Genomic DNA, 13,957 nt, shown 5'->3' with positions numbered 1-13,957 from the left:
AATTACATAATGATATCTCCTCTTTTATGCAGATGGATTTAGAAACACTCTACGATGCATGGGAGAGATACAAGAACCTTTTGCGAAGATACCCTCACCATGGGTTACCACTCTGGCTATAGGTCCAAACGTTTCACAATGGCATGAACCCTTCGACGCGGCAGATGATTGATGCAGCCGCTGGCGGAACCATCAATAATGAGACACCTGAAGATGCCTATGAATTTATATAAGAGATGTTACTGAATAATTATCAGTGGCAAGTCATGAGGACAAAGCCAACAAAAACAACCGGCGATTAAAACGTCAATTCGGTCACTATGCTCTCTAATCAGGTAGAACTCTTGAATAAAAAAAATTAATGGTTTACTTGGTTCCTCACAGGTACACCCAGTAATGCAATGTGAAGGAAATGGAGGCGGATCGAGCAGTTTAGAATACCCACCTTATGGCCACAACATGGAGAACGAGCAGTTAAATTACATGGGTAACAATCCTCGATCTCAAAACAATCTTTATAGCAATACTTACAATGTAGGTTGGAGGAACCACCCAAATTTTTCATGGGGAGGCCAAGGAAATCAGAGACCACCACCCCCTCCAGGCTTTCAGCAACCACCGTACCAGTAGGAGAAAAAGCTGAACCTTGAGGAGATGCTAGCCAAATTCATCTCGGTGTCAGAAACTCGTTTTCAGAATACCGAGACGACACTCAAAAATCAACAAGCATCAATCTAGAGGCTCCAAAATTAGATTGGACAGCTGGCCAAGTTGATTTCGAATGACCACAAGGTAGCTTACCAAGCAACACTAAATCTAACCCAAGGGAGCAACTTAACGCGATTGCCATTGAAGATGAGGAAGGGTTAGTTGCAAAACCAAGTTCAGAAATAGTGGTAAGCAAAAGTAAGGATGAGGTAGGCCATAATGATCCAAAGCCGGTAAGTACAGAATATAAACCTCGTGTGCCATACCCCAATACGACAAGAAAAGATTGATCAGACGAACAATTTTTCCTTAAACTTTTAAAGAAACCACATATTAACTTACTGTTTATTGAAGCTCTTTCACAGATGCCGAACGTAGTCAAATTTTTAAGGGAGCTTCTAACAAGCAAACGAAAGTTGGATGAGGCGTCGCATGTGGAGTTGAATGCAGTTTGCTCAGCCATATTATAGAATAAGCTACCCAACAAATCGAAAGATCCAGGGAGATTTATGATTCCTTGTTTAATTGGTAGTTTAGATGTTCATAATGCATTGGCTGACTTGGGGGCAAGCATTAATGTTATGCCTTATAAAATGTTTAAACAGGTAGGCCTTGGGAAACCTAAACAAACTAGGATGAGCATTCAATTGGCTGATAAAACCATTAGATTTCCTAGGGGTATCATTGAAGATGTTCTTGTTAAGATCGATAAATTTATATACCTAGTAGAATTTGTTGTTCTAGACATGGAAAAGGATAGTAACGCACCTTTGATGTTAGGATGACCCTTTTTAGCGACTGCTAGAACCATTATTAATGTTGGTACAGGTGAACTCACACTTCGTGAGGGCGACGAAACAATCACCTTTTAAGCTCGTAATTCGAGTAACACATCAAAAATCGAAAGTGGTTGTATTAATCATTCTACTAGTACTGATCATGTTGTGAAACCCTCTATGAAGGAAATAGTTTCGAAGAACGCATATGAGCCGTGTTCAAAAAACAACAAAGGACCTATCTATGAAGAATAAAGGCTACAAACCGAGGAGCTAGATGAATGGTGGACACAGAAATCAAGAACACTCGACAAATCAAAACCGAGCCAGGACAAGCTCAATACCTCACCAAATCAACTTAAGGTTGGAGACAAAGTACTACTATATGCAGCAGATCCTTGCATTGCCACTCCTAAACCTAATGAAGAAATTTCTTTTACGGTACTCAGTATTTTCCCGTATGGTATAGTCGAGGTAATTCATCCCAAATTTGGCACATTTAAGGTAAACAATACTCGTCTTAAACCTTATGTTGATAAAGTTGATAGCAGGGATGAGGAGTGTAAACTCCTCGCACCACCTTGACTATACAGAAGAGAGGTAAGTTCTGTTTAAGACTATAAATAAGCGCTTCTCGGGAGGTAACCCGAGTACTAACAGTAATGATTTATTTAAATTCTAGCTTTTTACATCTGACCTACTAACTGAATCATAAAACACGGGGTTTTTCTCTCCACATGGCCAGGAACACGGGCATACCTTAGGCCGTGCTCACACCATAGGAGGAGACATGGCCGTGCGATACGGCTGTTTTCACAGGGTAAGATTTTTCCCCAACACGGGATGCGATAAGTTGCCATGGCCGTGCGACATGGCCGTGGGCAAAACTGCCAAAACAATACAGGCGTGAGACACGTCCATGCCTTGAAACCCTGGTTGAAACTGAGAATGTAACACGGGCGTGTGACACGATTGTGCCATCCACCCGTGGTCGACACTATCAAAATGAATACAGGTGTAGATCTCTGTACACGGGCATGGGAGAAGAGAAAGAAGCAAGACACGGCCGTGTGACATAGCCGTGTTCACCCACATGCCCAAAGAACACGGGCGTGGGCCGAATGTCAGACGCGTCCAAATTCAAAATTCACAAAACACACGGGAAAAAATTAGGCCACACGGGCGTGTCCCATGACCGTGTGCCCTAAAATCTATATAAACCCCTCACTATTCATCATCTCCCTCCTAAAAATCCCTAACCTTAGCTACTACAAATTCACACGCCCTACCCTCTACGCTAGTGCGCTGCCTACAACACCGATTTTGACATCCCAAGCTCATTTCTTTTGTGTACAATGTCATCCTCACGTGGTAAGAAGACCGCTGTTCCCGCCTCGAAGAAGAGGAAAGGAGCAGCGTCATCCTCGGGTCCTACTGCGAAGATTCGCCACCTGTTCCTCCAAGTTCCCTTAGGACCCCAGGAGGAATTATATCAGATATTGCGGGCCCAACCCCTAGGTGTGGGCCATTGCATTGATTGGGCCGCACTTGAATAGATTCATTTGACTGATGAGGTTCGAGCCCTCCTGACGTCTGACTCGTTGGGGCTCTTTTTCGATATCGTCGAGCCAACGTATCTCGAGTTCACATTGGAACTCTGCTCGACATTCCATCTTTAGATCGTCGTGAGCAACTTCGACTATCCTAGAACGGTCCAGTTCCGCCTTGGTGGTCTAGTACGCCAGTTGAGCGTACCTAGGTTCGGCGTTAGGGCTATATACGGAGGAGTTCATGGACGACAATGAACTCGACACCCTCCACAGCTAGATCCACTACTCCCCCTCAAACTGTTGGAGGGACGTCCTCCCTGCCTCGGCCACCTACGATCCTAGCTGCTCCAAGGCATCGGCTCTCCCTCCATCCTTGAGGTATCTACATGCCATCTTGGCTCACACTCTAACAGAGAGACGAGAGAGCACCAGCATCGTCACCACCCACGACGCCTATTTCTTATGGAGTATGGTAAACGGGCACGTCCTCGACCTTGCCTACTTCATCGGCCTCGCCATCCGCTATTAGATGGAGCGACATAGGAGAGGGGTTATCTTTATCAGGCCCTATGTAACTCTACTTGCTCAGCACTTCGGGCTCCTCAACACAGCAACCCAATCATCCTTCCTCACTGTCATTGGCCAGATGTCCCCACAGGGCATGTCGAGCATGCTAAGTATGAGGATGATCGAGAAATGACGTGGCACCTACCCTCCTCAGTACCGCCTCGTCCAGTCCACCGAAGAGGAGGATCCAGAGAACATTACTAATGATGTCCCTCCATATCATGAGGACCCATCGTCTCAGCCACTACCCCTCTCTTGTCTAGTTCATGCGACGGTTTCATACGCTAACATCTCTGAGCGCTTTACTCGATTCGAGCAGTAGTGTTTTTAGCGCTTCGATAACATTGATGCTACTCTACAGCAGATTTGTCAGCACTTTCACATCTTATCGTGACCCCCACCTCGTGAACCATCTAGTGATGAAGATGTTTAAAAACTTTTATTTATTATTTTATGTTTTTACTTTTATTCTATTTTAAGACAACTTTTTATTTTCTTTAAGCTTTTTTAGGTTTTATAATTATTATTTTACGATTTTTATTTTCGGCTATTTCATTACGAGTAATTATTCTTCTTTATATATTTCCTAAAAAGTTCTTGATTCTATCACAGTTATAAAGAGCTCCAAAGCTCACTATTACTTTGGAACTTGAAACTCCACTGAGAAAGGTTCTCCACGACTGCCATGCCCTGCTCGACCACGACCATAGCCACCATGAGATATAATATTCTTTTGGCGCAACATTTGTGGAACCCAACCTCTACCACTACCGGAGTATCCTCCTCCACCCTCATCATTGCTTTGGCCGATTATTCTCCATAACTCTAATTCAGAGAGTTCATTCATCATTTAGGAAGTTTCACTTCTCTCCCTATCTTATGATTATAAATCTATCTTTGGCAATATATCTATCTTTGTACATTGAGGGCAACGTACATTTTAAGTGTGGGGGGTCTTTTATATCATCACTAGAAATCTCTGAATTGTCTTATTCTCACATGGATCACTCATATCACTATTGGAATGAATTTTGATTAATTTATGACATTTATTGATATGTCTTGAATTAAAACATAGGCATTTATGCATTAATTGTTTAAACTTTAAGACATTAGGGAATCAAGCATGATAAGTTAATTTTTGAAGAATTAAAAACTTTTAGGTTATTTCCCTAAGTTTAGGTATTATCTTGAGTTGAAATTCACAAGTTTGAACATCAAAAAGCCATAATTTTTGTGAGATCTTGAGCCCTTAGAGCATATTTTATTCCTTTCATGCTCACTTTTAGTATGAGTGCGTCAGTATTGATTTGTTATTCTAGAACTTGCTTGATTATGCATGTCAAGACCACACCATTTGATTTGATATGTCAAGATGATAAAGGTACTTAGGTTTAACCCACTCACTCCATAAAAAGCCTACCTTAATAATTAACCCTTGGTGAACCCCTTTGAGCCTAACAAGCCATTAATTAATTTACCCTCAATATTAACCCATAACCCATTATTGTTGAAATCCCTTAATTTGGTCCCTATTTTTGTCGAGATTTGATTTGACCTAATTGCTTAGCTATGTTTTGTTCTTCTATGTATTTGATTTGTTCTTAAAAAATAATAATAATAATTCATTACATATTAGTAGTAATTTGTCGTTTTTGAGCTTGAGTTTTAATTCCATATTCTGAGAAGAAGCTCACTTATATTCAATTGAGGACTAGTTATTTTTCTAGCTAAGTAATTTTTCAATTCAATCTCAATTCTAACCTTTTCTTTCATCTTGTGACCCACACCCCCTAACCAAAGCAACGTTACAACCTTCTAAGAAGACCTTTTTGATTGATGTATCAGCTCAATATATAGTGGTGAAGATTTGATTTTCAAGCAAGCCTATGGTAATAACTTTTCATATTGACTAAAGAGTGTTTTTATTGATGTCCTTAAACACCTTGAGTGATTTGAGTGAATCTTTAGTGAGGATGTTAAACTCTACGATATTTTGATCAAAAGTAATCACTTAGATAAGGGGAGACACCTATGTTTTCGTGATAAAATGCTCAACTTGGAATGTTTGAAACTTTGATGTACTTTTAGTTGAATTCTCAATGTATGAATACTTATGGATTATTTTGAGATATTATTGATAGGGATTATAAATTGAGAAGAATTTATTTTGATTATGACTTGAGGATTTTGCTTTAGAACAAGCAAATGCTTAAGTGTGGGGGTATTTGATAAATCATAATTTATACATATTTTTATCCCATGCTTAGCACATTTATGGATGGTTTCTCCTTAGAATTGGTGAATTCGATGATCCTAATCTTTTAATTTCATTTTTTATACTTAGGCGAGCATAGAAGAGTAAAAAGAGCGAGAAACGGGCCAAAAACAGAGAAAATAGACCCACGTGGGAAATCAACACGGCCTGGGCTTCTTATACGGTCGTGTCCCATGACGGTATCCCTTTGGCAGGATCGAAACATGACTTACACAGGTAGACTACATGTCCGTGCCTATTCAATAGCCTTGACCACGGGCTAGAGTAATCGCACACGGGCGTGTCTCTACCGAGCCTAAGTGTAGTCCTATTTGGAAAAGGCTAATTTTTAGGGCTCTTAGGCATCCAAAAGCCTATTTAAACTCCTCAGGAGGCACTTAAGAGGGGGCGCAGAGTGGGAAGTAAGGAATTACTCAAGGAAAGCCGATTGATCCATCTCAGAAGTCAGATTCATCATCAAGACTGAAGATCTCCCTTCAAGTTCCTGCAGGAATTTTTGGGTTTTCTTATATTTTGTTATCTTTATGCTTTTGAGATGTTTTCTTTCATAAGTATGAACTAAACCCCTTAAATACCTAAGGGGAATGAAACCTATGACAGATCTTGTTATTATCATCTGAATTGTATGATAAATATTTGATTTATTCTTAATTATGTGTTCTTAATTCTTGTTTTAATATTCCAGGATATTGATTCAAGTTAATGCTCTTATTCAGAGGAGGAATAGACCCTGTCTAAGAGTAAATTTGTCGTAATTAAGCGGAGTTGATTGCACGCCTAGAGATAGGGTAACAAGATTTTTTCGGATTAGGGTGAAACCTAATAGGAGAATCCATAGATCGAGTTAATGAAATTTTAGGGTGTTAATTAGAAAGAGATTTCAATTATTCAACCTAGGGTTAGACGTTATTAGTTTCGAGAGAGATAATAATATAACTTAGGGATTTCTACGAATCAAGTCAAATAAAAAAATCGTCTGATTTAGAGTCAAATAACAAGTGAAGTCTAGGTGGATTTTCCCAATTTTTTTTTTGTGTATTCTTAGTTTAGTAATTAGTTTAGATAACCAAAACTCTTAATTTTTAGGCTGCATAATAAAAATGAAGTAAATACTAGTACTCGTGGTTTCTTTGGGTTCGACAATCTGGTCTTGCTAAACGATACTACTGTTCGATAGGTACACTTGCTTTAATCGTGATAATAAGCTAGTCTCAAGAACGATTCATTTATAAAATTTTAAAACCTGTTACGAATATCACGCATAACCTTTAGAGTGTAATTAGACCTTTAAAAGAAGCTTGGTCAACCATAGGGACAAGATTTGACCAAGTTGACTAGCTTAGGTGGGTTTCGGTGACTAAATTGGTTAAAAATAAAATTGAATAAGGAGATAAGGATATTTTTATTTTCTCTCATCTTATTCCCACCGTTCATACCAGCAAAGAAGGGGTTTTTAAACTTCAAATATTTCAGCCAAGCTATCCTCTTGCAAATCAAGAAACACGAAAACCAGACTTGGATCAGGGCAAGACCAAGCAAGTTGAGTAAATGGTCTAGCCGCCTACATTTTGTAATCTGAGATAAGTTGTATGTAAATAATACAACTACATTGTTATTATATGTGTTTGAATTGATATAGCATAAATTTCTTGTTTATGGAAATGATTATATATGTTGAATATTGAGAATGTAGGATTCCCGTTTGAACCTTAGGAAATAAATCAGATATTCATGCCATGACATTTAGGTTATTTATGTGCTAGTGTAAGACATGTCTGGGGCATGCATCAGCCACATTATGAACTAGTGTAAGACCATGTCTGGGACATGGTATCGGTATTACACCTTATCTTTGAGGCTTAATGAATATCTGATAGCATTTCACAAGGGTTCAACGGTGAGAGTTACAGTTTAAGTTAAACAAGGAAAGTATAACCATGTTGTGAGTGGTACAGGTACCTAATTGAAATGTATGAGACATAGGTTCAATGTATGCAATATGAGTTGTATTGGATGGTGATGAATATGTTGAACTTGCGTTTATTTATGGTATTCATGAATAATCTATGAAAGGTTATGAGCATATTGCCTTATGATAAGTAATTGTTGTTTATTTTATGCAACTTACTAAGCTCTATGCTTACCCTATTTCCCTTTCCATTTTCTTATAGTGCAGCCATAGTAGCTCGAGGATCATCTCTACGTCGGGGAAGCCAGTCACACTATCATTCGAAGTGCTTGGTATATTTAGATCTTTTATTTTGATTATTGCATGTATAGGACCTCGACTTTTGAGTTTTGTGTCATCGTTTATTGGCCAAATGTGTTGGCTTACTTTAGCATGTTGATTCATTTTGTATAAGGACATGGAAATGGCTAAAGTTAAAAGTTATATAAATACAAGAAGTTATTTCATGAATGGGTAATTTGTTGGTTATTTTAGTAAATATGATATCTGTAAAGGCCTTAGATGAGATTGTTGGATTGAGGAATCTTATTATGATGATCTTTAGCATGATGGATGTTATTTTGTGTTTCAGGGTGGCAAAAGACTTGATAAATAGCCCTATGTTGTCCATACAGGTAGACACACGGACGTGTTTCTAGGCCGTGTGTGATACATGGCCAGCCCCATGGGCGTGTTGTTCGGCCGTGTGTCCTTTGCATGTAAAATTTGCAAGTCAGAATGCATAGTAGTAAACACACGGGTAAAGACATGGTCATATGTCTCAACCGTGTGGAGGATGCGGCCTCTGGCCATAAAGGTGTGCCTTGGTTGTATACCCCTTATTGGATGCTGACATCAGAAACAGAATGTCAAGATTTTTAGACACGGGCTAAGACACGAGCGTGTCTTAGCCATGTGAGGGACACGGGCCATGGACACGGGCATGTGTCAGGCCATGTGAAAACCCTTATAGGTTTGAATTTGGAATTAAATTCACACGGGTACGGGACACGGGCATGTCCCTAGATGCTTAGGCCGTGTGTGTCACACGGGCCATCAGCACGGCCATGTCATAAAGACCACACGGGTGTGTTACCCTTCTACACGGACGTGTGCCTTATTTTTAAGAGTTAATTTTTTAAAGTTGATTAAGGACTCGAACTTGTTTCGAATGGTTTCGAATGGACGTTTGAGGCCTCGTAGGTCCATTTTAAGGAATTTAAACAAAGTTTGAAAAAATTTTAAGTTTGATCAAGTCTTAATTATTCGAAAACGTTAGAATGCATGCGTTTAAGTCAGGTAATGCCTCGTTCCTAGCCCCAGTCTCGAACTAGGGTAAAGGGTGTTACATTTAGTGGTATCAGAGCTATTGTTTAGTCAATTCTAAGACTAACCTAGCTTGAGTGCGAGTCTAGCTATACATGCTATAGTTGTATAATGATAGTGTGACTGCTCTTGACATTATAAATTATGTTTTCATATAGTAAATGGATCCTGACGTAGCTACAGCAGATGACATAGAAAGTAATGCCCCAGCTCCCGCTGAAGGGACTGCGCTAGCTGATAATGGGCTATGACGATGAGTTAGGGCGGAGGAGCTAGAGAAGCTTACCTCTATATGATGGACGCGTGGTATTCGGAGTTTATTCAAGCGAATCTGAATACTCTACCTCCCCCACCTCCTCTAATTCCTTAGTATGTCCCTATAGCTCCGCAAGGAGTAGATTTGGTTAAGAGAGAGAAACCCCAGTAGATAAGATACGAAAGCAAGAGGCCGAGGAATTTTGGGCTAAGATTGATGATGACCCAGAGAGAGTAGGATTTTGGTTAAAAAATACCATTAGGGTATTTGATGAGTTATCATCCTACGTGACTCAACTTATCAATGGCGGAACACCCTTGTGTCGATTGTACTAAGGGAAAGGGTCACATGGGAGTTCTTCCAGGCAAAGTTCTGAAAGAAGTATATTAGTTAGAGGTTTATAGACCAGGAAAGAAAAGAGTTTTTAGAGCTGAAGCAAGGCTGTAGGACGATGACTGAGTACGAATGTGAGTTTGTGAGACTCAACAAATATACATGGGAGTGCGTATCTACAGAAGCCATTATGTGCAAGAGGTTTGAAGATGGTTTGAACGAAGGCATTCGTCTATTAGTTGGCATCTTAGAGATAAGGGAATTTGTGGTGCTCGTGGAGAGAACATGTAAGGCCGAGGAATTGGCCAAAGAGAAGAGAAGAGCTGACCTCGAGTCCCGAGACTCAAGGAAAAAAATAGGGAAATCATAGCAGACCTTATCTAAGAGATCGAGAGAGTTTCCTACCCGATCAAACGCGTCAGTGGGGTTCTCAAACAAGGGCAAGAATAAGTAGTACGCAGGAATAAAAGCCCAAACTACTTCTATTGCGAGTGTTGGTAGTGCTCGCCCGAATAGACCAGAATGTTCACAGTGTGGCAGACGTCATTTTGGTGAATACAGAGGAAATGAGAGAGGCTGTTTTAAATGTGGATTGTTGGATCCTTTTATCCGTAACTGTCCCAAGTTGGATGAGAAAGAGAAAAAACCAAAGGTGAGGGAGAGTAGTGCTCTCTCGAGGAGTAGACCACAAAAGAACCTGGGCAGTGGGGCTAGCAGTAGAGCTGCCTCTAGAGATTTAACTATGAGGTCCGAGGGTCGTGCGCCTACAAGGACTTATGCCATACGTGCCCGTTTAGAGGCTGAGTCTCTTGATGTGATCACGGGTACCATTTCTATCCACGATATTTTTGTTATTGCTTTAATTAAACCAGAATCTACCCACTCTTATATTTGTATGGAATTGATACCCCGTATGAACATGCTAGTAGAGTCCACTAGATTTGTGATAAAAGTGTCCAATCCATTAAACAAGCATGTGTTAGTTGACAAAATATGTAGAAATTGTCCTTTGATAATTAGAGGCTATTGTTTTTCGGTTAACTTGATGTTATTTCCATTTAATGAATTTGATGTAATCCTTGGGATGGATTGGTTGACTTCTCATGTGGTTGTAGTGGACTGTGGACCAAAAGTTATTGAGCTGAAATGTGAAAATGGGAATGTTCTTCGGGTTGAACCAGGTAAATTAGGTGGATTGCCTGAAGTGATATTGTCTATGACGGCAGAGAGATATTTAAGAAAAGGGTGTGAGGCTTACCTGGCTTTATTATTGAATACTCAAGCATCTGAATTGAAGATCAAGTCGGTACCAGTGGTATGTGAGTTCACAGACGTATTTCCGGAGGAATTGCCCAGATTGCCTCCAGTGAGGGAAGTGAAGTTTGGTATCGAGTTAGTCCCTGGTACGGTACCTATCTCGATTGCTCCGTATAGGATGGCTCCAACGAAGTTAAAGAAGTTGAAGACTCAATTACAAGAGTTATTGCCAGACCGAGCTTTTCACCGTGGGGTGCTCCGGTACTTTTTGTGAAAAAGAAAGACGGGTCGATGAGATTGTGCATAGACTACAGACAGCTCAACAAAGTGACTATTTAAAACAAGTATCACTTGCATTGGATTGATGATCCATTCGATCAGTTAAAGAGAGCCACAGTGTTTTCTAAGATAGATTTAAGGTCGGGCTACTACCAGTAAAGGATTAAGAAGTAGGATGTACTGAAAACCGTGTTTAAGACGAGGTATGGGCACTACAAGTTTCTTGTTATGCCTTTTGGCTTAACAAATGCCCCCGCGATTTTTATGGACTTAATGAATCATATTATTCGACCATATTTGGATAAGTTTGTCGTCATTTTTATCGATGACATATTGATTTATTTGCGTGATGAGAGTGAGCACGTACAGCATTTGAGGACAGTTTTTCAAACCTTGAGAGATAATCAGTTATACGCCAGGTTTAGTAAGAGCGAATTTTGGCTTAAAGAGGTCAGATTCCTAGGACACATTGTGTCTAGTAATGGAATCAGAGTTGACCAAAGCAAGATCTCGGCTATTGTTAAATGGAAACCGCCGAGGAATGTGACAGAGGTTTGAAGCTTTCTGAGTTTAGCCAGATACTACAGGAGGTTTTTGAATGGGTTCTTTATGATAGCCACTCTGATGATAAGGTTGTTACAAAAGGATGTCAAGTTTGAATGGACAGAGAAGTGCCAACAGAGTTTCGAGAAATTGAAGGCTTTGTTGATTGAAGCCCCAGTTTTATTGTAACTAGAACCAGGAAAATAGTTTGTGGTATATAGTGATGCATCCTTGAATGGGTTAGGATGTGTGCTCATGCAAGAATGTAAGGTTATAGCCTATGCCTCGAGATAGCTAAAGCCATACGAAAGATGTTACCCGACCCACGATTTGGAGTTGCAGCTATAGTATTTGCATTAAAGATTTGGAGACACCATTTGTATGGTGAGAGATGTCAGGTATTCATTGACCATAAAATTCTAAAGTATTTGATGACTCAGAAAGAGCTGAATTTACGATAAAGGAGATGGTTGGATAATAAACTATCACCTAGGGAAGGCAAATGTATTCGTCGACGCTTTGAGTACAAAGTCATTGCTCGCCCTGAGGGCTATGGATGCTCAGTTGGCCGTGACTAGTGATGGTTCGGTATTGGCAGAGTTGAGAGCTAGACCGATTTTCCTGCAAGAGATTTGCGAAGCCCAGAATAACGATATCGAATTGCAAGCCAAGAGAACTCAGTGTGAGTAGGGTGTTGAATTAAATTTTCGGATTAGTACCGATGGATGCTTGATGTTCCAAGACAGAGTTTGTGTACCCAAGGATAATGAGCTTATTCAGAGGATTTTATAAGAGGCATATAGTAGTTGCTTGTCTATCTATCCGGGCAGTGTAAAGATGTATAATGACTTGAAGAAAATGTACTGGTGGTCGGGGATGAAAAGAGACATTTCTGAGTTCGTTTCTAAGTGTCTAGTTTGTCAGCAAGTGAAGGCCGAACACTAGGTATCTTCGGGTTTACTTCAGCCTATTATGGTTCCCGAGTGGAAGTGGAAACGAATTACTATAGACTTTGTGACGGGTTTGCAAGTAACCTCGAGGAAGAAAGATGCGTGTGGATTGTGGATGATCAACTGACGAAGTCAGGTCACTTTATCTCGATACGTATAGACTTCTCACTCGATAAGCTATCTGACTTGTACATTTCTGAAATTGTGAGACTTCATGGAGTGCCATTATCGATTTTTTCGGACAGAGACCTGAGGTTTTCCTCGAGGTTTTGAAAGAAATTACAAGAGGCTTTGAGAACAAAGTTGAACTTTAGCATAGCTTTCCACCCGCAAATCAACAGATAGTCGGCAAGAGTAATTTAGATCTTAGAAGATATGTTGCGGTGTTGTGTTCTCGATTTCCAAGGCAACAGGGAAAAATATTTACTGCTGGTGGAATTCGCCTATAACAATTGTTATTAGTCGAGTTTGAAAATGGCGCCCTATGAGGTTTTGTATGAGCGTAAGTGCCAAACACCTTTATATTGGACTGTGTTGAGAGAGAATCAGATTCACGTGGTTGACTTAGTCAGAGAAACTAAAGAAAAGGTTAAAGTGATTCGTGATTGGATAAAGGCCGCATCAGATAGCTAGAAATCCTATATAGATTTGAAACGAAAAGAGATCGAAATTCAAGTTAGCGATAAGGTATTTTTGAATGTGTCCCCGTAGAGGAAAGTCCTCAGATTCGATAAAAAGGGCAAGTTGAGTCCTCGTTTCATAGGAACTTTTGAGATTACTGAGAGAGTAGGGCCCGTCGCCTATCGTTTGGCTTTGTCCTCAGAATTAGAAAAGATTCACGACATGTTTCATGTATCCATGTTACATCGATATAGATTGGAACCTTCACATGTGATCGCGCCAACTGAGGTTGAGATTTAGCCGGACATGACTTATGGTGAAGAACTGATTAAGATTTTGGATCGAGAGGTCAAGAAGTTGAGGAATAAAAGTGTAGCAGTCGTAAAGATTTTTTGGCATAGACACGGAGTAGAGGAAGCCACGTGGGAACTCGAAGAGACTGAGAGATCAATACTTGAGCTTATTCATTGGTAAGATTTTCGGTGATGAAAATCCCTAAGGGGAGAATTGTAACAGCCCGATTTTGGGCTCAGTCGGAATGGTGGTTTCGGGAGTACCGATCCGA

General features: G+C 40.1%; 1 non-coding gene across 1 annotated transcript; it reads right to left on the bottom strand.

The window, feature by feature from the left end:
• On the bottom strand, positions 1-106 carry LOC121206560 (small nucleolar RNA R71). Its single transcript, XR_005901619.1, has one exon. It is a non-coding gene; the product is annotated as a small nucleolar RNA R71 (small nucleolar RNA).
• Between the last annotated feature and the right edge of the window lie 13,851 nt (positions 107-13,957).

The sequence above is a fragment of the Gossypium hirsutum genome, chromosome A01 (genome assembly GCF_007990345.1).
Source record: "Gossypium hirsutum isolate 1008001.06 chromosome A01, Gossypium_hirsutum_v2.1, whole genome shotgun sequence".
Lineage (NCBI taxonomy): Eukaryota > Viridiplantae > Streptophyta > Magnoliopsida > Malvales > Malvaceae > Gossypium > Gossypium hirsutum.
Note: the sequence above shows the minus strand (reverse complement) of the source record. Positions and strands in the feature narration are given on the sequence as shown.